Genomic DNA, 23,573 nt, shown 5'->3' with positions numbered 1-23,573 from the left:
GCTGCCAAAGGCCCCATGGTAATTGTATTGCTATAAAAATTATCACAAGAGATTTCACCCCCACCCACTCATAAAGGGCATGCACCTGAACATACGCGGTATCATCAGAGACTTTTATTTTCACCGTGTTGAACTTCTAAATCAAGGCATTGATCAAGCAAAGGTTTCACATGCACTTCTATATTTACACTGTTTAAGTAAATCCCACTGTTCCCAGTGAGGTAACTCATAGCCCATAAAGCTGTTTCAGTGCAAAAGATGGACAAAGACTATAGGTCAAATTAAAAGTGACTGAGAGAAGAGGCTGATGCATCTTAAAACACATACACCTATAATTTCAACGGCCACTCAATATTACTGAGTCCAAAACACAAGCTAAACTCCATGTCCTATTTAAACACAGGTTTTTGTGCAGACAAACACAAAGGGAGCGGAGCTTGTATTTTCTTCTTCATCACCCCATAAACATGGCTCCCACACTATTTTGCAAGCATAGGAAAACTCCTGCAAAGTAGATTCAAAGAGACATCCCTATTTAGGCAGCCCATAATCCTTGCAGCACTTTACAAATCCTCTGCTGGTGGATGATCTAGTTATGATTAGTAATAAGAAGGAAACAAGAGCAGCTTTTAGGCTGCTCTGAACAATGTGGGTCTTTGGTCAAACTGGACAGAGCATCACCACACCATAACAGGACCCCCCATGGCTTTCTGCTTCAGTTCTGTTGTTTTGTTGGGGGGTTTTTTTATCCCACCACTGCATAAGTAATCCTAAAAAAGGGGGAAGCCTGCAGCACGGAACAAGTATGCTAATGCCATATCATACCAACTGACACGCCAACAGCAATCACACACACACCCGCTCACACGCTTCTGCCAAATAATCACTTAGGCAAACATCAACTGCAGAGATTAGAAAAGCATCTGACAAGGCGCAAATCATACAAGAAACATGGGCTGCAGGGACAGCTTAGGAAAGTGAGGATTTAGTAAGTGAAATGACATGAAGTTCCCAAATCAAAGCTTGCAGTGGTTTGGGAAGATTGCTGAAAATCCTATCTTGGCCTTAGAGGGAAAGCTACTAAATTTTTCCATCCCTCGGTCCCTACTGCATATCAGCTGCACAGGCAGGCTTCTAATAAAAGCAAGTGACTTACGCAAACAAAAACATCTTTCTGACCTCTGGGAAGGCAGCACTCCAAGCAAACAAGCAGGCAGTCAGGTGGCACAAGCTATCAGGAAGCAATCAGAGCATCTCAGGGCCCTTTTGTCAGGACCAGAAAGAAAGCTAAGCCACTACCACAGTGGAAGACTGGGTTTCCAGGAGAAATCACCCTAGGTGCAACAAGAAGTTCAGCCTATTTCTGTTTAATATGGTGGGGGTAGGAAGGCTGCCTTTGAACACGTAATTTTTATTGTTCAAACTGAAGGAACAAGGTGTTTCCATAAAGGAATTAAGGCAGAGTATCAGAACAATCTCTTGACTTATCTTTGATTTATTAAAAAATGCTTCAATCCAAAGGGACTTCCAATGAACATAATGAGATTCTGCTGCAAGAAGAGTCACAACCATTTATCAGCATTATCATCCGTGTCTTACTTTGAAGACTCCATCACCAAAACTAAGGGGTGGGCACTCTTTCTAAATCTTAGGATGAATTCTATAGTCCTTATTCTGATGAAGCTCTTGCTGAAATGGCAACTTTGTGTGAATAATGGTTGGAGGATGTGTGCCTCGTTTAGCAATAATCTGTGCTTGACAGGAAGAATATAATTCTTAGTGAACTGAAAAAGATCTCGATATAGAAATGGAAGAAGTTCAGTTGTCCAAAAGCAAACTGTGACCTTGTAGCACCATAACACAGCAGGGACAGCACCATACTACAGGTGCCATATTTCTACCAAGGCTATTTCTGAGTCCTTTTAGAAGATCGTTTACAAAGACAGTAGACCTTTCTTATGAGCTCCATTCATTACCATCTAACAAAGTGCCTAGAAAAGCATCACAGAAATGTTAAAATGTGCATTGAGCCAATGTTACTCATCCCATATTGCTTGCATGCTGTAAGCTAGTTAAAAAAAAAAAAAAGCAAAATACCTGTAAAATAGTTATTTTTAAGTACAAAGGTTTTGATATGAGAACTACCTACACACAGTATCAAGCACATTTTGGACGCTCCTGTCACGGAGGCAAAGATGCTCCAGACTGTGAGCCTTCTGTTGCTGGCTACAGATGGGCGCATACATTTGCATTGCACAACTAAGGCTCTTTTGCACTTTTGAGAGACATGATGTGTGAGAAGTATAGCTAAAAAAATAAATAAATACATAAATAAATCAGTTGTACTAGCGATCCAGTTAAAACAAGGAAGCCTTAAAGGCAGTAGTCAGATCATCTTTAGCTGGTTATGAAACAAAACAGGGTTTGTGCCGCATATCCAATGGAACTGAATCTGAGAAGCCAGTTCAGTCATTTTTGTGGCTTGCAATCAGACAGAGAGACTCTGACTTCCACAAATAACTATATATTTACTGCTTGTGTCAACACATAGGGAATTCCACCTTTCTTATATACCCATAGAGCACAATTATCTGGGTTTTACCTGTCCAGCCCTTAGGGACAGCCTAAGTCAACAGGTAGCAAAGTCAGATGGTGAAGACAATAGCAGAGTGATCTATCTTCCTTAATGAGCTCAGAAAATGAAGACCAACTTTGCACTCAAGCCTGAGAAGTAGGTTACTACCATCTTGTTGTGAGCATTACTAGTGCTGGGCCTGTCTCCACTGCCAGCTGGACCAGTCCCATTAAGACAGCAGAGCGACAGCTCAGGTGCACAGAGAGATGCTTCCTGAAGGAAAGAGCCCATCCCTTTCTTTAATATGAAAAAAATTCTATTTCGTTTACACTGTTAGCTAGCTGTGGACCAGTCTCAAAACAAGCATTTGGACTGAGGTATTAGAGAAATTCTCTGCTTTCTCTTCACTCCCCATGGGCGCTTGACAATGGTTTCATCTGCAGCTGAATAGGGGATGTTTACAAGGTCCAAGCTACACTGGAATTCCATAGAAACTAATGAGGAAGGAATATTTTTATAACACTCCTGTGAAATATTTAATGAGCTCTGAAATGGTGTTGGCAGGCCTCAGAATAGAAAGGTCTAGTTCAAAACTGAACTTTGAAATTTAATAAATGGCACTGGACTGGAGCCCCAAACACTATTTATTTTCAGAGATTGTTTTTATCAGAAAAATGCCCAACCCCTGTAATGCTCTTCCGCTCTAAAAGTCTTTACCCCCACTGTTGCAGCTGCCATGTAATCAATGGCACTTGCCAAGCAACGTGTTCCTAGAGCCCAGATTAACATATTAATACATTTATCTTAATGTAATGAAACTGGATTTGCCTCAGACATAGCCAGCTCTACTCCTCACCTCCAGAAGTTACCCACACTGAAACCAGAATTTGCTATTCTGAGAAGGCAAGGAAGGGCAGAGATATTTTTTTGAGTGGAGGGATGCAGGGGGGTGGAAATCACCTGGCTGCATCAGTAATATATCTAGCTCTTTATTATATTCACATTCCCCCTTCTCATCTCCCATGAAACTGCCTACAGCTGTGTTCTCTCAACCTTTGGTCTGAAAGATATTAAAAAACATTCTGAAAGATTACTACAGTTTTTAAAACGTCACTCCCACATATGTAAGCAAGGAAGGGAATTAGAAAAGTTTAAAATAAAATCATCAGGGTGCCACTGCAGGAGGCAGAACCAGATATTTTAAATGGTTCAGTGATTCTATTCCTTGGAATAAAATACTGGCCAAGAGAGTGTCTAGTTTGGTAAAGTCCCACTGACTTTTTCTACCATGGTAAGGTAAGCCATTGCTGAAAACATAACAAACTGAACTACTTTAATACCCTATGTGAAACACAACCTCCAGCAGGGCCTTTTAAGTCTCAAAGATCCTTACTTTTCACTAGTGGAAAGACTGTAGGAGCCTGAAGAGAGTCTGAAAAGTATTAATGAACTTGGCATCAGAAAGTCAGGTCTTCTGGCAACTCAAAGCCAACAAAATTTTAAGCAGCAAATTCCATACTGACTGCCAACTTTTATTTCATGGGCTGGATCAAGCTCATGTTAAAGTTAGTGGGATTATAGTGTTTCTCCAGCTGACAACCACCTCTGTTTGATACGAGATCAATGGCTCGCAAAGCAAATTTAAATCATTTTAAAAAAATACTGCTCTTTATTTAATGTCTATTACTGTTGGCATAAGTAACAGGTATCAGTCCCTTGGAAGTTAATGACACGCAAAGATATGCCTTTTCACATATTACTTAGTTGCTGCTGTGTCAATCCACAAAGACACGACCATACCATTTCTTACGCAACTACAGTGCTCTATGGTTTGTGGTAGTAAAACACGGAGAAGAGATTGCTTGCTCCTTTAATTTCATTTTTTCCACACTGCTTCTGCTAAAGAAACTAATGTGAGACAATTGACTTAAATTTCCCTCAAATCTCCTCAAAAACACACTGAACACTCGACAATGCCCACTTTTCTATTTTCATCTTCGCAGCTCCATCGGAGAGGACCCTCTATGCATTCAGAGCAACACAATGGAGAATGATTTCCAAAGCATTAACTTGGAGCCATTGAGACTTGGATGTTTTCAAAATGACTCTATTGTGCTCAAAGGATTCTAGACTACCCCAGTTACTCCAGAAGAGAGCCTTTTTCCCTTTCTCAAAATGTCCATTCCTTGAGCCATCCCTGGAGTGCATTGTTGAGGCTGATTCCTTAGTGCAGCAAGTTCCATCAGTCAAAGCTCAACAGATACAAATAATATCAGGATATGGATATAAATTAGTGCGACAGAGCCTAAATAGTTTTGACAGGTTTAGTAAGTATATATAGCAACACAGAATGCTATTCCTGCTGTCAGACATCAGTATGTAGACAGAAGATTGGGGGCACCATGGAAACCCAGTGACATAAGAGTGGTATTGATTGGATAGAAAATGAGGCTGCAATTTAAGCTTAAGGCTGCCAGAGATGCCAAGAATGGAGAATGACCTCCAGCAGTGAATTTTCAGCATAAGCTCCCTGTGAACAAGCTAGTCCAAGAAGGATAAATCAGGGACAAGCTCACCAGGGATATGGCTCAACCAAATGCAGGCTACCCTAAGCAGAAGAGAATCACTCTGTGTATGCGCGCGTTACAGTGACCTAGTTCGTTCAAAGACAGCATTTGAATGGTTTATTATAGAGGCCTGAAACAAAGAGATTTCCTCAATTAAAGTCCTGAAATGAATCCTCTAAATGAAAATGCTTTTGATACACTGATCAGCAAGAGGTTGTAAATATTGAAGCAAAGTGTACATTGTTAAAGACCAGTTCCCACAGAAAACACTGCGGTTGGGAGTGTAGGTAATAAGGGGGCCCAAAGAGAGCAGATTTCATGAGCAATGCCAGCTCCATTGCTAATGCCCTACTCTTACACTAAAACACTTGTTACACCATAACACTTCATAAATCATACCTTCCCTCCCACAAAAGCACATTAAAATAGAGTCGGAGTTAAATAAATGCATTTTCAGAGTTCCTGTAAAGGAGTGGTTTTAACTGTTATCTGATGATTCTGGAACAACCATTCCCAGAATGATCAAGAAGAAACATGGGATGTGTCAGGGAAGTACCTTGCAGGAGCTCTAAGTGCGAGAAGTCAGCTAAGTAATAATATTCACATTAGGGACAGAAAGATGAATCTACACAAAATATCCACCAGTACAGCTGTGACAAGAATATGATAAGCCTCCAAAGTGTCCAAAGTGTCAGTATGGGCGCAGACAAATACAGGCATGTGGCATGTGGCACTGGGATAACAGCACTATGATTTGTGATACTATAGTGAGACCAGCCTTCTGTTGGCAAGGATCTATCAGCCACAGGCTGCATCTCAAATAACTGGTGATAGACATCTGGATAATTGCAAAAAGTCTGTTTTTCTTATGCCACTTCTACATCATAAACAAAGACTTACCATTTGTAAATGAACTATTTCTTGCTGGCTTCTCTCTTTTCCACCCAAGAGCTTACTCTGGTGCACACTACATTCAGTAAATTTCTGTCCTTTGATTTCATCCAAATCTTCATAATAAGGCACCAAACAGTTCAGCTTCGCCTCGAGATAGGAATACATGAAATTCCCGCCTTCCTTCTCTTTACAAAGAATCACTAAATTATGCATCTTTTTTTTTTTTGGGGGGGGGGGGGGTATTCATTTGGCAGTATTCATCACTACAGCAAATTAACCAATTTTGTCACAAATATGCAGGTTTGAGCCACTTCTCTGGATCAAAAGTGCAAGGCTGTTTTTGTTTGGGTTTTTTTTTGGGGGGGTGTTTGTTTTTAATTCTTATTTCTTTGCAGGGAGGAAACAGAAATACACAGGAGGAAAAAAAATAAATTTGCTTTGTAAATCAGATCAAGAAAATGTAAACAACTATTTCTTTATCAAAACTTTTCCTTCCCTTCTCTCTTTCTCTCCATCTCTCCCTTCCCTCCTTTTCCCTAATAGAAGCAGTTACACAGTCTATTTCTTGTCCAAAAAGCTGAACTTTGCTAACAGCTCAAAACCAAATCAAGGCCCAAAAGGGAAACAAGGAACAGACAGAGAGCTCAAGAGTTGATGAGCCACAGGTAAAGTGTTCTTCCGCTGTAATACAAGTCCTTGACAGCAAACAGCATCTAGCTAAAATACCCACCACTGTCCACAGCTACAGGGTTATGTCAGAGAGAAAGATTTAATGCATTTGCAAACATTTCTACAATGCTCCCATGACCCAACTAGCCTCCAGGGTTTACACCCTAAAACCCAGCTTCAGAGTGGATCACCAAGCTAACACACAGCATATGTTCACCGTCGAGGCAAATCACCTGCAGTGTGGAAGACAGAAGGGTGCAATAGCCCGCTAGAACACGCAAAAGGAGCCGGGAGCTCCCAAAGGATGAAGACTACCTTCCCCTTATAAAAAGCTGTACTTTCAAAAAGGAGAAAATGAAGGAGGATATGGAGTTAGTTGGAGACCGTAACACCTTTGCAGAATAATGCGTATGCTCAACAGGAGGAAACTGTGTTTTCACTGTTGTTGGCCCAGATTTTCTCCCAACCTATCCCTCCAGAGATGGAAGACACAAACTAACGACGGCAGTTTTAAATAGATCTATAGGCACTTGCTATATTCGGTTGATCCATCAGAAGTGAACTACGGATAAGAAGACAAAGTCCCAAGAAAAATACCAGTTGAAGTGCTCGGTCCGAGGGTGCAATTTAACCTCATTATCCCGAGGCTCAGCCGGGACATTCCTGGCACGGGGCAGCCGGCATCCACAGGGGGCTTGCCGGCTCTGGTGTCACTCCGCCGCCCTTTTGTCCTTTCGAAAGGGACCAGACCAAGGACTCCTGCCTCCCTTCCCCGCTGCGTCTCCTCCCCCACCACCACCTCCCTCCTCACTACCCTAGCTTTTCAACGGTCCCACTTACCGACCCACCGCCGCTACCGCGCTGCCGGCACCCCCAGACCTCGCACCCCGGCTGCCCCTCGGTCCTCAGGTGTCTCCGGATCCTCAGATGCCCCCAGCCACCCCACCGGGTCCGGGCTCCCACACAACCCCACAGCCCCTGTCCCCGCATCAGCCGGACAGCGAGAAGAAGCAAGGTGGGACGGGGGCTGCGGAGCCCCCTTAGAATAAGCCCCTCGGAGCCGGGCCAGGGAAGCGGTTCCCGCTTCCCACCGTTACCCCGGGGGAGCGAGTGAGCGCGAGGGGCACCACCCCTCGAGCAGACCCCAGGAGCCCCACCGCCCTTTCGGACTTACTTCGGGCGGCAGAAAGCTCTTCTCCCGCAGCTGAGAGGGGTAAGCCGCGGGCGTCCTCGGTGAGCCCCGGCTGCTGTTGCTGCTACCGCCGCCGAAGCGCGTCCCTTCGCCTCCCCACGGACGGGCTCGCCTCGCTGGCCGCCGCCTCAAACCCCGCTCCTCCCGTGCCCCGTCTCTCTCCAGCCGGAGATTTCTCGCCGAGATTTTTATACTGGAGGCAGGGAACCTGATCCGCGCTTTGACTCAGCAGAGCCCGGGCTGCTGCGCGACGGCGAGTGGAGGGAAGCAGGCGGGCTCCGGGACAGAACGAGCGGCCGCGCTGCCCCCTCGTGTGATGCGGATGGGCCGCGCCCGCCGGGCGGGTCACCCGAGGGGCAGCCTCGCCCCCGGCGCCGGGGGCTGGCTGGGGGGGGGCAGGAGGGTGGGAGGGGACGGGACGGGGCTCGGCGATAGCTTCGCGTGCGCCTGCTGCCGAGAGAGGGAGGGATTGAGGGAGGTAGCGAGCAGCTCCGGCTGCGGCTGGACTGGCCCCTGGACCGGTACCGAGCGTCTCAGCCCAGGCAACTTCTCCTCTTCCTCACGGCACCCCCGGGCCACTGAGTGGGTTACCGAGGGCGAGAGGGGCACTTCACGGCCGATGCGGGGGCTCCCCCGGGGGTTCAGCTCTTTTCCGGGCACAAATATCCATAGCTTTTGCTTGGGCAGCCTTTGGCTGTTGGGAGTTTGGGGAGCTTTTAAGTTTAGCCTTGATGGCTTCCAGCTTGCTACTTGAATCATGGTAGTGCTGGGCTGGAAATGCTGCTGGGAGGGAAACCCCCCACGAAAAAAAGAAGATTAGAAAAGAAAAAAGAAAAGAAAACCAACTTTTAATTTCAACTTGGACTAAAAGTGCCATAAGAACAACTTTTGCAATGGCATTCCAACACTCCTGGTTGTAATGGTTGCTGGAGTTAAGGCTTTCATTCAGCAGCAGGCTTTTCCAACTTTTGGGCTCATTACATCCATTGAATAAGAGTGTTTCCCAATCCACAGCTTAATTTAAAGCTAAGTGGACTTGTTCCAAACTCCAGGCAATTTCTGTGTAATTCCCAATCCCCAGGGCAAATCTCTGCCTTGGTGTGGAAGAGTGGGCCCATTGACTGCTTGGGTCTCAGCTGGGTTTGTAGCTCCAGCTCCAGGTTTACACATAAATCCATTTCAGATTCTTCTCCTGTTTCCTGAGGAATGAGCTAAAAAAGTAATTTGTCTGGCATTGTACACATTGCATCATCTAACACCTAACATCTGTGACAATGAAAAGCACTGTGCAGCTAGTCCCAGAGTGGGCAATTGCACCCACCTGGAGTCTTTCTTAGTAAACTACTCCCTTCCATCCACACCTTGGCATCTTCTTTTCATCACACAGTTATGTGTTTAGTCCTGGCATGGCTGTTCAGGATTTGCACCACTGGCAGGTTTAATGACAAGTGATGTAATTTAAAACAACAACTTTGATTTGCAGTGTAAAGTGAGGGCTTGAGATGGAGAGAATATCCTTTCCAGCAGCTGGACGAGTGGAAATGAACACTCAATAGTAAACGTCGTCTTCGTGTTTCAGAGTGTGCAAAGCTGAATGGGCCCTTGATAGCTAGGTTGCACCTTCCTGAGGGCTTCTCAATATAATGCTAGTATCACAGTTCTAAGCACCACAAACATCTAGAGAAAGACATTTTCCGTCAAAAAATACCTGGTCGTGGTTGACACTTAAAGCCCTCAGAGCTTCTCTATAACAGCCACAATAGCACATTTCGAATGTTCCGTCATGTCTAAATAACAAAGAAGTAGGGAAGAGGACAAAGGCTGATCTCTAAATTCACCTTGATTGAAACCAAAACAGGTTGCACCAAAGTGGGTCAAGAGATCTCTTCCTTTCCTGACAGAAATCTGAATCATAGCTAAAACAACAAAAATCAGATTTTCAGTTTTCCAGAAAACAGTGGGAACTTTCTGCAGAAAGAAACGGCTTTTTACAAAGATGCACATGATATTAGAAGCCTTATTCATCCACTAGATTTTAGAAGCAATGTCAACAGTCTTTGACCAAATTTACTCACAGCTTTTATCCATACCTACTTTTTCTAAAACCAATTTCCTGAAACTGTATTTACATACACAGAACTACTTTTATTGATACGACTTGGGTTTTGATGCAGAAAGTTCAAAACAAAACTGTAGACGAGGTTAATATGGCTGTTTAGAGGGCAGATTATGGTCTGAAGCACCTATAACTGGAGAAGAAAGTATATCAGATTTCAATTGCCAAAAATTGTGTTGTAATGTTAATATTATCTGTCTTAATGGAACCTTGAGGCTTAACGTGAGGTTTCCATTACAGTAAGCACTGTATAAATACTGAAAAATATTCCTTGCCCCAAATTGCCTACTGTGTTTGATGCCTTTGATACATTGATATTAACGGAGTATAACACTTGAATTTCTTGACTGAACCTTTGCTATTGAGATAGAACTCATAAAGACATAGAAGCAGGTGAGACTGTGAATGAAGCAATCTTGGGAGGACCAATGTAATTTATGTTGACAAAAAAGAGTCATCAACCACTGCCTTAAATGTGCCTATTGTGGTGGTTCCCAATTGGAAAGAATAGGACAGCATGGAGAAAAGGAATAGAAGGAAGATATGCTATGACCATTTACTTGCCACAGGAATTTTTTTAAATATTACATAAATAAATAAAAACACAGTTTTTATTAAAAGAACTATGAAATTGGAGAGGCTTATCTACAGAACCTCTCTGCTGGTTTGTCTCTCCAGTTCTCCAGCCAATGCTTTATTTCCTTTCCTACACGATCTCTGGAACTAAGCCTAATCTACATTTCTTATAACATATAGAAAAATTCATACTGAAAAAATAGGTTTGGACTATTACTTTTCTAGTCTGGACACACAGCTAACTTAGAAAGGAGAATTTGCTTAGGGAGTGCCAGTGACACTTACAACTAAAATTCTCGACATTTGCTTACAGCTGCTGGTTCCACCCTGATCAAGCAAAAATCAAAGGTGAGGAATGGAATGGAATGGACTGGCAGCTGTAGAAGTTCGATTTCTGGTTTCCTGTATCCTCTTTGCTACCTGAAGCAAGTATTGGCAACCTAATGAAAGAGAGAGACAGGGCTGAATTTTCTTTTGAAAAGTTAAGATTAGTACTGTAAGAAGTTATAAAAGGATTTCTGACTAACGCCACATGCAAATGCTCTCATAAACCATCCAAAAATACTAGATCTGATTTAGAATTCTGGTTCAGTCAGTAAATGCTCAAGGCAATCTGGGGGAAAGAACCTCTCACCATTAGATGCAGTTTGTGCCAAAATGCAGAAAGCTGTCCATAATAAATTTCCTGTCAATGAGTTTTGGTTTTCTTTTTCCTTTGAAAAGACCTGAACACCAAATTTTCCCTTTGAAGATGGGTTTTTCAGTACTTTTAGGTAATCATTTCACAAGCATCTGAAGGAGATAGATAGTTACTTGGATCTCAGCAGCTTCTGAAAGGGGTTTGCACTTTTTTCCAAAGACACCCTTGAAAAATTCCAACTCCAAAGCTCAGACTACAAAGACAGAGAACAAGGAATGAGAGAGTTTGCTCCCAAGAAGCACTTCACTGTTTTCAGTCCCACTGCTGAGTAGAATGCTGCTCTACTTTTCAAAAAGCAGCCACCATCCCATGTACACCATTTAAGAGGTCACCTTGAGCTGAGCCTGCTTGTTTGTTTCAGATACATTATAAATACCAATTTCTTTCGCTTGCCCTCCCTAACCATCAGCAACAGCAGCTCCAGGAAGATGCAATGTGATTCTAGAAAAGCAAAGAGAATTCAACGGTAGTTTACAGATTTTTTTCACCTTTTGCTCCATTGTTGTTCCCTAGCCATTTTGCTGCAGACCCTGGCAACTGAGTGCACCTCATCCCCACTCCTGTGGTAAGATCAGATTCCCATTAGAGATCCTGAATTATTTAGTGAATGCATTGAAGATTGAAATCAACTACTTCTGAGCTGTGTACCTTCTCTATCTATCTTTCATTTAAAGTCCACAAAGTGCAGGCATATTGTCACAAAGAATATCAACTGTATAATTAGAGTAGAAAAATCTACAGAGTTAAAAAACGGTAATTCATATCTTGCTCTCTAGTATTAAAATAATCTAGTATATAAAAAGTCAGATTTCCCAGATGTCTGTGGAAGAAGGCAAACAGAGAGCATGAAACCAGAAGAGTTATTTTCTCATGCACATATGCTAAAAACTTAAGATGTTTGAAAACAAGGTCAGTGTCCCAGAACTTGGTCTTAAGCTTCAGTCACCAAACCGTGAACACGTTGTAACTTTACACATTTGACTGCTTCTATTTTGTACAAGGGGATTAAAGCTTCTGTGCTCAAAATTATTCATGTGCATACATCTGCATATTGCAGTTTGAAATCCACAAATATAATGTGACACAGCAGGCCTTTCCAGGTCCTCAGCATTTAAAAGACTGCTGTTCGTACTTTGGCTTTTCTCTCTTCTTTTTCTTTTGTGCTGGCAATCTTGAGAATGGAAGTCTGCCCCATCCAGGATTTCAAGTCTATTGCACTAAAAAAAAAATATGTCTTAGCTATGGTACAAAAATTGCTGCTTTGAGTACATTATTTCTCTTTTCTATATAAACAAACATATTCATTTCACTCTAGTTTTACAGTTTGGGGAGCAGTGTAAAGCAAAACAAAATGGCATTTTATTTTGAAAGGCTGAGCAACAGCTACCATTTCTGCTCTATTTTCTAGAGTTTTGTCATTACCTATTTCTTTGTGAAAATCAAAGCAACATGCAGAAAGAAACAAAATGTTCTTCCTTGAAACAGAACCAGTAAAATTGATGGGTTTATTTGGTTTCAAACTTCTGGCAGAAAATTACTGAACAAATAGAATGCAAGTTTCCTTTTCAATTTCTCTCAGGAAAAACTTGATTTACTAATAGCTATTTTTTCTAAAGACACTACATACCCACATGCCTAATTACTCTATGAAAGGACTAGCATTAAAGGTAGAGAAGATAGTGCTTATAATCCCTCCGAATCAGTTCTTGATACTCAAGACAGTCATCTAGTATCAGTCACAGTACTAAGTAGCACTAGGCACTGAACTGAAATCGTAGTGACAAGACAGCAATAACAGATTTGAGGAACTAGCTACATAGCAGGCAAGTGATTAGAAAATGAAAAGCATTCTCATCTTTTAGCTAGAGCAGAAATATGACATACTACCATTTCCTAGTTCAAAGTAAAATTATGGTAATCACATTTTGAAATACCTAACTAGTACTTTTCATTCTAATGATGCTTATATAATTAAATATTTCTTAGTATACTGCCTTAAGAATAAATTACTACTATTGTGGGGAACAGTCTAAAACCACTATTAATTAATTAATTACTAGTAGTCTAAACTACTATTAAGACAGTCTCTGCATCCACAGTGTGATGCAATCAGCATAACTCTGAGTTGAATGTATGAACAAAGAAATTCCACCTATCAAGATGATGGGGTTTTTTATCAAATTATTAGCTTGACAATTTGTAAAGGGTTCACCTGTGTAATTATAATGATGCTAAACTTCACATTTAAAGAAAAATATAAGTAGTTTTGACAAGTTTTCCTTATGTGCAATAAAATGATGAGGTGTTCTCCTTTAATGCAAATGCAGGACAGCTAAATCGTTGATTATGAATTTTAGTGAAATCACAGCAATAAAAGGAACAATGGGAATATAATATTGACAAGTGATTATCAAACACATTCCAAAATACCATTATTGAGACTTCTTCATAGCTGGCTTTTCCACAGATCTTCAGGTGGTAGTTTACTAGCTAGATACTTTCACAAGAGAATAAAATAAAAGTGAAATTGTATTAAGGTTAAGTAGTACCCTTTCCCTGATATCATTTTTACAAATAACCATGGCAAATGGGAAATTTAGGAGATATATCATGTATAGATATAGACACAGACGCACTAACATAAAGGTCTGTTGTTGGAAACATAGGAACTGGAAGACGAACAGCTACAACCTGCTCATGTGCAATGCCTCATTAGTTAATGTAATGGCCATGATTTTCCCCCATAAGAACAAAATTAGGTACATCTGTTCTTAACTTACTGGCAATTTCTTGCCTGACATTTGAGCCAGTTGCATGGCCTTCGCCATACATCTTTGATGGAAACTCCTGAGGGATGCTGTTGGCTTCAATGTCAGCTTGATCTAGGTTTTCACGCTCAGGAGTTTAACAAAACATGGCATCAACCTTTGCAAACCTAGACCTGGACTGGCTGTCATTAAAAAAAAAAAAAACAAACACCCCAAAAAAAACATGTTAAAAACCCTTTAAAACCTTTTAACATCCACATTAATGATTTCATACTGACGCTGAAGTATGGACACTACTATGGGCAATGCTAGCACTTCTTGCTCAATGATAGGAGTTTCTGCCCAAAGACCTCATTCCCAGCATTATGTGATTGCATTAGACATGCAGTTTTCAATAGCAAGAAGTGAGCAAGCAAATAATGAGGAGAAAGTACTGACTCTTCCACTCCCACTTTTTGATAGGAAAATCTCAGAATAAGAATGTTATAAAGCCATTAAAAAATCCAAAGCTAATAAAAATGTTCAGAATATGTGTTAAACTCTATAACATATACATTATAACACATTAACACATAAAACATATATGAATGTATAAAATATGGAGCATGTCTCATGAGATTTTTTTAATATTTTTTAACTCTTTGAACTGTCAATATAGTAAGAAAGACTTAAGAAAAAAAGCTGTACTTACATTATGTGTTGTTTACTTTTGTTTTCTCCTCCAACACATTCTTCACTTCAGTGGTTCTTGCTTCACATCAGGAATTCGAAGGGGGAAAGTGTCTTCCCATACAGAATAAATTCTGACATGACTCAAACATTCCTAATTTTAGGGTCATTTTAACAAAACCACTATATATATTGATGATAATAGTTTTGTCTATACCATTCATTTTTTAAGTGAAATTATGGAGATTTTAAAAGCAGGAGGATGTGATCAAACATACTTGATTTTACTTTGAAGAACAGGAACAATCAGGGTAACTCTGTACAATCTACAGCTTTTCCTTTTTTTTTTCTTTTGGAATTATTATTTCTATTGAGAAATGAATAAGCAGCAGGGTCTCTGTCTTCTGGGATCCATCAGGAACTTTACTTCTTTCGAAGATCCTGTGTTCTTTTAGTATTATATATTCAATGTTTAAAACAAAGGAACAGAATCCTAGCTAAGTTCTGCAGTCTCTTTCATCCTAATTTTAGTATTAAAGCTAATTGGTGTATGCCATTATTTTTCAAATTATATTAACAGGCTCACAGAACCTAAGAGGATAGATGAACATGTATTTCAATAGGAATATTCCCATTTTTTCAACTTGCTTTTCAATACTATGTGCGATTGCATATACTTAAAGTTCTTCAGAATTGTTTTTGTGTTTGCAAGCTATCCCTTTTCCAATTATCCAGGCTAAACACTAAGGTTTTGCAAAGCAGATCTTTCCAAACAGCTAGATTGCTCTTTTTCCCTCTCTGCATCTCCACCCTCTTCAGTATTCTTCCTACCCTTTCTAAATAACCTGCATCCTTCTCTTTGTCTAAATGATGCTAATATAAGATCCTATTAGTACAGCGTAAATAATGCATATCTAGAAATTGCACCATCCTCAAAGAGTTGAAAGCAGAAACAAGATTTGTGTTAGGAACCACTGTTCACTGCCTAAAGGCAGTATGACTTTTAATGAAATGTTTGCAATATTTAACAAAAATGCTCATGCTCCTGGTATAATTTGCCTATTTACATTTCCTCCATGGTATTTTTTCAGGAGTTAGAAAACATGAGTCTTTAAAAAGGAGTTTGCACGAGTCAACGACCCTGCCCCATTGTTGTCTGAACTCTTTCTTTAGTGACATGTTTTAGATTTTCATTAACTTTTTTGTATGTGTGTGACATCTGTTTTATTTCAGCTGTCTGGAATAGGAAATGAGGAGCACTTTCGTAGTTGGATTGCCTGTCTTTACTCTGGCATCTACAGGTACCATTCATTTTCCAACTGAAAGACTGGTTTGGAATGTTGTAAAATGATATTCCCTTTATGTCTCAAATTGTTCCTACAGTGTTGGTCAGAAAAATGAGAAACACCTAATTTTGAAACATAGTTATAGGACCAGGTCACAAGTGTAATTCAATGCTCTTTATATGGTGTTTTTTCCCTGGTTGTTCTGATGATGAAAGAAGTGCTGGGAATTTATGAACTTTTTTAGCATGCATGGGTTTTCTTATTCATGAAATTGAAAAGTGAAGATGGGAAAGGTCCCTGCAAACTGATACACTACCTGATGTGGCCAGGAAAAAGTCATCATTCATGGAGTCCAGGTTTATTAACAGGGATAATATTTTTATTCAATCCTATATGAAACCTCACAGCTGGATTTTCCCCCACAGCCTGTCTAATACTCAGATTCATTCTGTAAAGAATGCCCAAATCAGACTGTAGGCAAACACGCATTCAAAAACCTCTCACTGTGGCACCTATTCTCACCTATGATTTTCCCCAGTGACATAGTAAGCCAGCTGCATGAGTGAGCCAGAAAAATTTAGCACTTTGTTAAAAGAATTGTTCTAGGAAAGAGGTTTAAGGCAAATATTTCTGAACCCAAAATAAACAACCCAAAACCAACCCACAACAGGTAAATCCATTGGAATTTACACCTTCACAGGCTGCAATCACAGTGTGTTCAGAAAACTTTACGATCACAAGTACATGGATTCACTGAACATCAAGATGTCACGAAACTGTAACTGATTCGAGCTCTCCTTTGATTACCACTTTTCAAAATTCAAATCTTACCCACAACGATTATTGAACAGAATTTGAGGAAAGCCAACAATACCATTTTAACATTCAGGTGCTTTGGTGTTCGGGACAGTTGAGAAGAGGAAGAACATTGAGTCTGGAACGACTTCAGAATGCAGATTGCTGTTAAGCTCAGGCTGTCTAAAAAATGAAGACAAATTAAAGAAAATGGAAAGTGATTTCCTGTTCCCTGTGTGCAGAATTACTTGACCAACACTATGAAAACTGTAACATTTGTAACTGTAAAAGTCATTAACCAAATGTCCTCCAGCTTGAAGAGGTTGTTTCCTTTATCTCATCAATACTTTAGACATGAGGGAAGAATGAACTGCTATTTTGAACCACCATTCTTATGTCAAATTTTGCATTATGACTTCTGACAAACACTTGCTTAATTAGCATATAAAGCAGATTAAAATAGTCTCTTTTGCTCAAAGCTAGTTTCTCTATGCTGAAGAAAAGTCTTTCTGGTGGGGTTTTTGTTTTATTTGTTTTTTAAATTAATACTTCAGAGCAACAGCTAAGAACGGGTATATTTATTTCAATGAGTTTGAAAAGCTGAGGTGAATGAAAAAAAGACTATGAACAGTAGCTCTGCCTTAAGTATAATTAGTTTTATGCAGTTATAAATAGCTGTAGCACATTTTCTCTGAGAACGAAAAGCTTCATCAATATTATTGCTTGCTGTAGACTGGTGGTAGAACTGGTGGTGAATAAAAGTTAAATCCAGCATTTACATTTTTTTTAATTGAAAAGTGAAATAAATAATGAGTCTAAGTTCAAGCCCCTGGATGCTAGCTTGCCTCTGTTTATGTGTAGGACGTGAACTGGACACTCTCTGCCACTAGAGTTTCAGCCCATGTATTGTGCTCACCCCAGGCCATGGCAAAGAGCAGTAGCACAGCTTGCTCTTTTGTCTTGTGGCTGCAGCAGACTTCATTAGTCTCCTTTATATCATGACTATGCAAGAAAATGATGACAAGAAAATGACTGAAAGACAGTGGTGGTTGAAGCCTGATTCAGATTGCTGAACTGTATCTACAACATGACACCTGCATAGGAATCTACACCTCCTACCTTTGTGGCAGGAAGATGAGGAATGAATAACCTGTTTGTGTGGAAATTATATTTTCTCTTTCCAGTCAAGCACGCTGCTTTTCTATGGCCATATTTATGTAAGCATGAACACAGCTGTACCCTGGAGCAGATCATTTTTTAACTGTTACACTTAGTTCACACTGAGATAAAACCATTTTCTTGTTGTTGTTGGCCAGTATGCTGGTATTTGAACTTGTTGGGTAAGCAACTCTGTCTTATTCTATGGACTAACAGAGGACATAAGGCTTAGATGGTGCTCTGTAGTGCTTTTCAACACTGTGCTTGCTTTAGAAGGGACAAAAGAAAAACAAAAGAGAAAACATTTCCATGGCTATTGTTTTAGTGGCTCAGAATCAGACTTTTGCCTAATGTCACGTGTATCCATGGAAAAAATGTGGTAAGGCTACAGGCTGTTGCCTCCTTCTCCTCCCAGTTTCCATTCAGAGGCCCAACAAATTTGAGAACAAACCTGTTTCATATTTTCTGCACAATAGAGATGCAACTTGTAGCTTCAGGGGACAAAAAACCCCAACAACTCCCAGCAAAGTGCATAAGTTCATGAAAAAACTTTCGGCACAAGAGAGACTGCAGAAACTAAAAAATTCAATAGGAGACACACAGCACAATAAAATTTGCCAGATGTGAAGTTAACGTAGTGGGAGCCAGGTGACTTGCAGATCTGTTCTTTTTTTCTAGCAGTTATTTCCTGGGTGCCTTTGAGTAAGTGTAAGAAACCTCCCTTTAGCTGCCTGTAGTGTGTTCAGCCCCTGATTCTACAAGTGACACAGCTTTTGTGTTGCCTCAGATTACCAAACTGGGGGCAATAATAGTCCATTTGTCTATTTGTGTTCCCAGTTCTTTGCAGCAAGTACCTGTTCCTTTCTTTTTGTTTGTATATAAACCCAAGGAAAACCTTGATAAGACCTAAATGATGGTCCTAAACACAAGGATCTGACCCTGAGCACGCTGGACTAACTTCAAAGTTGAACATGGTTTGAGTGTGGGGCTGGACTGGATGTCCTCACCAACCTAAAATAGCCTATGTTTATATTTCACTGCAATAGAAATTCAGTACGTGTTTTAATAAGCAGATAAGTTTGTCATGAAAATCTGCACATTGGCAAACCACAGCTTTAGGATTCAGACAGCCTTCTACAGTTCCTAATGCCTTCTTGTGGGAGGTTACTCATGGTGACTCCCACACCCATCTTGGGTTCAGCAGGCTCATAGATCTGTGTACAGGTGGTGAGCCATATGCCACCTCTCACATAAAACAGGGGTGCAGTTAAGCCTATTTCTGATGTGAGATATCTAGGAACAGCAAAGGCAATTCATGAAGGCAATCAGTGAGAGCTAGCCCCTTTGCCTCCCCAGGATAATTGTGGTAGACTAACTAGAGATTCTCTGACTTCGAAAGGCTTTGAGCAAGTCTCCCAGTGGTGGCAGACTTGGAAATGAGCAAGAAGCCTTAGCCCCTGCAAATAAGATCTGCTGTGTTTAGCAGAAGAGGATGTTGCATACATTGCCTGTGATCAAACAGCCACCAGAGAATATACTGAATTTGTATCATCCATCTCCACTTCCCGTGAAACAATCGATCAAGTGTTGACTAAATGCTGTGGCTGCAGAACCAAAGTGAGCTTTTTGCCATGTGAGTAGAGAAAACATCTCTTGCTGTGTGCCTGAAGGAAGCCCACAGTCACCTGCTTTTGGTTGCTAGCATTGTTTCTGTGATTTAGTGAGGATACATAGCAAAGAGCTGCAAAAAAACTCTCATATTGGTTAGAAATGGAGTGAAGCAGCAGCAAGTAGGTTCAATATGTGTCAGAAAGACAAAAGTGCCAATCTGAGACAATTACAACTAAGCATCACAATCTGGAGGCATAAAGTTCATTTCTAACATCACAAGGCTTCATCTCCCAAAGACACAGGTAGCAGGAAAAGTAGAAAAAACAATTGGCAGTGACCAATTGCACTGATGTTCCTGACTTATTCACCATTCCCAAGTCCTTGGATTCAAGGACTTCATAGAATAATTTAGGTTGGAAAAGACCTTTTAAGATCATCAAGATCAACCACAAACTCAACACTGCCACCACTAAACTACGTTCCCATGCTCCACATACCTCCATGGATGGTGACTCCACATACCTCCAGGGATGGTGACTTCCTTGGCAACTGGTCTCAGTGCTTGACAACCCTTTTGGTGAAGAAATTTTTCCTAATACCCCATCTAAACCTCCCCTGGCACAGCTTGAGGCCATTTCCTCTTGTTTTGTTACCTGGAAGAAAAGATCAACACCCACCACACTGCAACCTCCTTTCTGGTAGTTGTGGAGAGTGGTAAGATCTCCCCTCATCCTCCTTTTGTCCAGACTTAACAACTCCAGTTTCTCCAGCCACATTTTGTAAGACTCTAGACCCTTCAACTTATACATACATACAGTAATTTTTACAGATGTCTTTTTCTGTGGATGACTGAGTTGAGATACTGAAAAAGATTGTAATTTAGAAGGCTTTATGAATCTATCTTCTGGAAAGATTAATATCAGTGTTTGGGGTTTATATATATATATGTATATCAAATCCAGATACTGTATTGCCAACTTTACAAAATCAGAACACAGAAATTACAGAAATTTAAAAAAAAAAAAAAAGAAAAAAGAAATAATAATCTTAAACATGAAAAGTTTGGAGAGCACTCATATTCTAAATCAAAGAGTTTTTCGTAATATTAATTAGACCTTACTCTCTTTCCCACACACATGCAGATGCTTAACTTCTGGCTCTGGATCTGACCTCCTTCATTATCAAAGGGTGAAAGAGAGGCCCAAATGATCTGCAGAGCACTGCAGTGTTGAACTAGGTGGCCCAGGAGAAGGTCTCTTTAGAGATGGACAATACTAGTACAATTCAGCTTTACTGGAAATCCAGTGTAAGAATTTCAGGGTGACTTGTGGAGTCATTCACTTATGCACCTACAGATGTACTGCTCACATGGTTTTGTATTACAGGAAATTTCGAGCTACAAGCTTCAATCTACAAGCCGACTGTTAGTTTACCAGAACATTAATTCTGGTCATGTCTATGAATATAAGCAGAATGTTAGATGGCACGTAACTGAAAACTAAATATATATTAATATGGAAAACCTTAACTGAGAAGAAAGACTAAGGAGAACTTTTAATAGCTGTGTTGCACCAAGAAACTGCTAGTTATCCAATGACCCCTTATTCTGCAATCATTCAACTGGACACAGCTGATTATATCTGCCCTTCTAGCATACATTTGGTAAAAGGGAGAAGGGAAAAACAAGGAAAAAGAGTGAACAGTCACAATAATGACCCCTTATATTTATATGGAGTCTTACATCCCTATATTACCTACTTCAGGGATGATAACGAGACCCATTAGCAAAACGCAGATACTCCTGGAGTATAAATGTATATTCATAAATGGAGTGAGAAAGACCAGAGCTTTTAGAACATCATCAGTTCTGTCAGCAAGAAATTTATGTGATTCATACATGCATTAACAGAAGCAGGCAGGTAATCACACCCCATTTCTCAGAAACACAGTCCTCAGCCTGCTGGCTAATTATGTCAGCAACAAACCCCCCAAATTCTAGACACCAAACACTAGCCTGAATGACAACAGATTTGTTTGACTCATGGCAATTCATGCTGGATGGGGCTTCAGGACCCAAAATACCTTTCAGAACTACCTTTTTAATCTTACTATTTCATTTTTAAATCTCTTCTTCACTCTCATATCACTCATAAATAAAACAACCAACCAACCAGACAACAACAACAAAAATGTATGCACCCTCCACCTTTCATCCAGCAAAACAGAACATCCACCAGAGCTGATCTACACCCACCCTTTGGTGAGAAGCCTCACGCTTTCCTCTAGATTCTGAAGAATGCTGCACCTAAAAACTGAAACCTCTAGAATGGGAGTGAATTACCCTATGCAGTTTCTTGCCAGACCGTTTGGTGCTTTAGTGACAAACGTAGAACAAGTGAAGCCACAGTTAAAAGTTCTTCTGACAGTCAGTGCTACTGATTTTTGTTAGCTCCCTGAGAAGGTAGCAAACTGATTACAGCTATTAACCAGGCAGTGCTTCACCTGGCTTCCTATCATGCTACAGATTATCCAAGTTTAACTCGCAGCAGGTATCTCTCATTTCATATCCACGGGACACAAAATCTTTATTTGTCTGGGTTTTGGAACTCACAGCTCACTGTCCTACCTACGGGATTGCTTGCCTTACTGAATGAGAGCAGCAGGATCCATGCAGCTGATAGCGGTACTTTACTCACATTCACAATAAAAACAGTTCCTGACAAACACACACAGAGATACACACACTCACACATCCCTAGTGCCACTTAAGATTATGGACAGATGGGGCAGAAGAAAAGAGGGAGCCGCTCTTTTCCTTGAGGTTTTCCTTGTTCTGTGGTATGCCTTCTGTGAATGAATATGGCTGCAAATATAACACTCATGTATCAATATCAACCCTTGAACGTGAAACTACAAGACCCAACACCTTGAAATTATGGGATTGCTTCCAATATTTACCTATTTTTAAATTTAACAACCTTGGCAACATGTCTTACAAGCATCACTATGTAGTTTAAAAGATCCCTTGTGAGAGAAAACCAAATTTTAACTGCAGGGAAATACTGAAGTCACTTGGCTGCAGTGAAACTGCAGGGGCTTGGGGTGTTTTTCAAAGCAAATGATTCATTTCAGGATTCCTTTTCTTTTTTCCTCCCAAAAATGTTTTGGGCTTTGGGGTTGGTTTGTTGGGTTTTTTTTTTTGTTTGTTTGTCTTCATTGTCATTACATTCTTACTATGAATGACTTAGCTTTTTAAAGAAACAATTAAAAATTATTACATTTCATATGTAAAAGAGGTTGCATGTAAAAGGGAAATCCCCACCTAAAGGGCATTAGCCTGTGAGAAAGAGACTTATATATATGTGTGTGTATATATATATTCATTTCACCAACTTTATGAAATATTTTTGTGTGTTAGGTTGGCTAGAAATAAGCCCTGAGGCAGCTAACACAGCTGAAATGCTGAGGAACAAGGGCAAATTACTATGGATGAGCAAAGCAACAGTTGGACTCTCTTCAGAACTACATGCACGTGCAAGGCCACACACATCCAAGAATTTGGGGTGCAAAATTGGTAGGATATCAAGCTGTACTCTCATTTTTTAAAAGCACCACTGAGCAGCTCTGCCTGCAGGTGGTGGAACACCTCCAGATGTTGCTGTGAGAGCAGCTCTGAGCACATCAAAAAGCATCTCCTCCACAGGCATTTCCAGAGAGCAGCTGGCAGCCATTTGGAGCAGCTTGTTACTGTGAAGGACCCCAGAGGGGTTAGTGCTTTGTACCACAGTGCTTACGAACGGCAGAGCTATGCTTGGTAGTGCTTTCTGCTGTGCAGTGTAAGTCATGCCTAGGTTACATCCTCATCCAGCTCCATCCAGTCCTGCACAGGCAGAACAGTTCATCATTTTAGCACTATTATTATTAATAATAATATTCTTAGGCTGTCTGAGGCAGCCGGAAAAAGGGGCTTAAGATATGCTTTAAAAGAGACAAGCAC

The 23,573-nt window shown here is 40.6% G+C and overlaps 1 protein-coding gene and 1 long non-coding RNA gene across 2 annotated transcripts in view; both read right to left on the bottom strand.

Annotated features, from left to right (window-relative positions):
• Positions 1-8,228, bottom strand: part of PTN (pleiotrophin) — a 73,139-nt gene extending 64,911 nt beyond the window's left edge. The window contains exon 1 of the mRNA XM_061372024.1: positions 7,880-8,228. The gene's annotated coding sequence lies outside the window, so the exon portion shown is untranslated. The remainder of the gene's footprint in view (positions 1-7,879) is intronic.
• A 3,373-nt stretch (positions 8,229-11,601) lies between these two features.
• Positions 11,602-17,004, bottom strand: LOC133222236 (uncharacterized). Its single transcript, XR_009728238.1, has 3 exons — positions 16,844-17,004; positions 14,070-14,239; positions 11,602-12,498 (listed from the first exon to the last, which is right to left on the bottom strand). It is a non-coding gene; the product is annotated as an uncharacterized LOC133222236 (long non-coding RNA).
• Positions 17,005-23,573: the final 6,569 nt, after the last annotated feature.

This window comes from Neopsephotus bourkii, unplaced genomic scaffold (genome assembly GCF_033783945.1).
Source record: "Neopsephotus bourkii isolate Nb327-2 ecotype Australia unplaced genomic scaffold, CSIRO-AGI_Nbou_v1 NB_1589, whole genome shotgun sequence".
NCBI classification, from domain to species: Eukaryota; Metazoa; Chordata; class Aves; order Psittaciformes; family Psittacidae; genus Neopsephotus; species Neopsephotus bourkii.
Note: the sequence above shows the minus strand (reverse complement) of the source record. Positions and strands in the feature narration are given on the sequence as shown.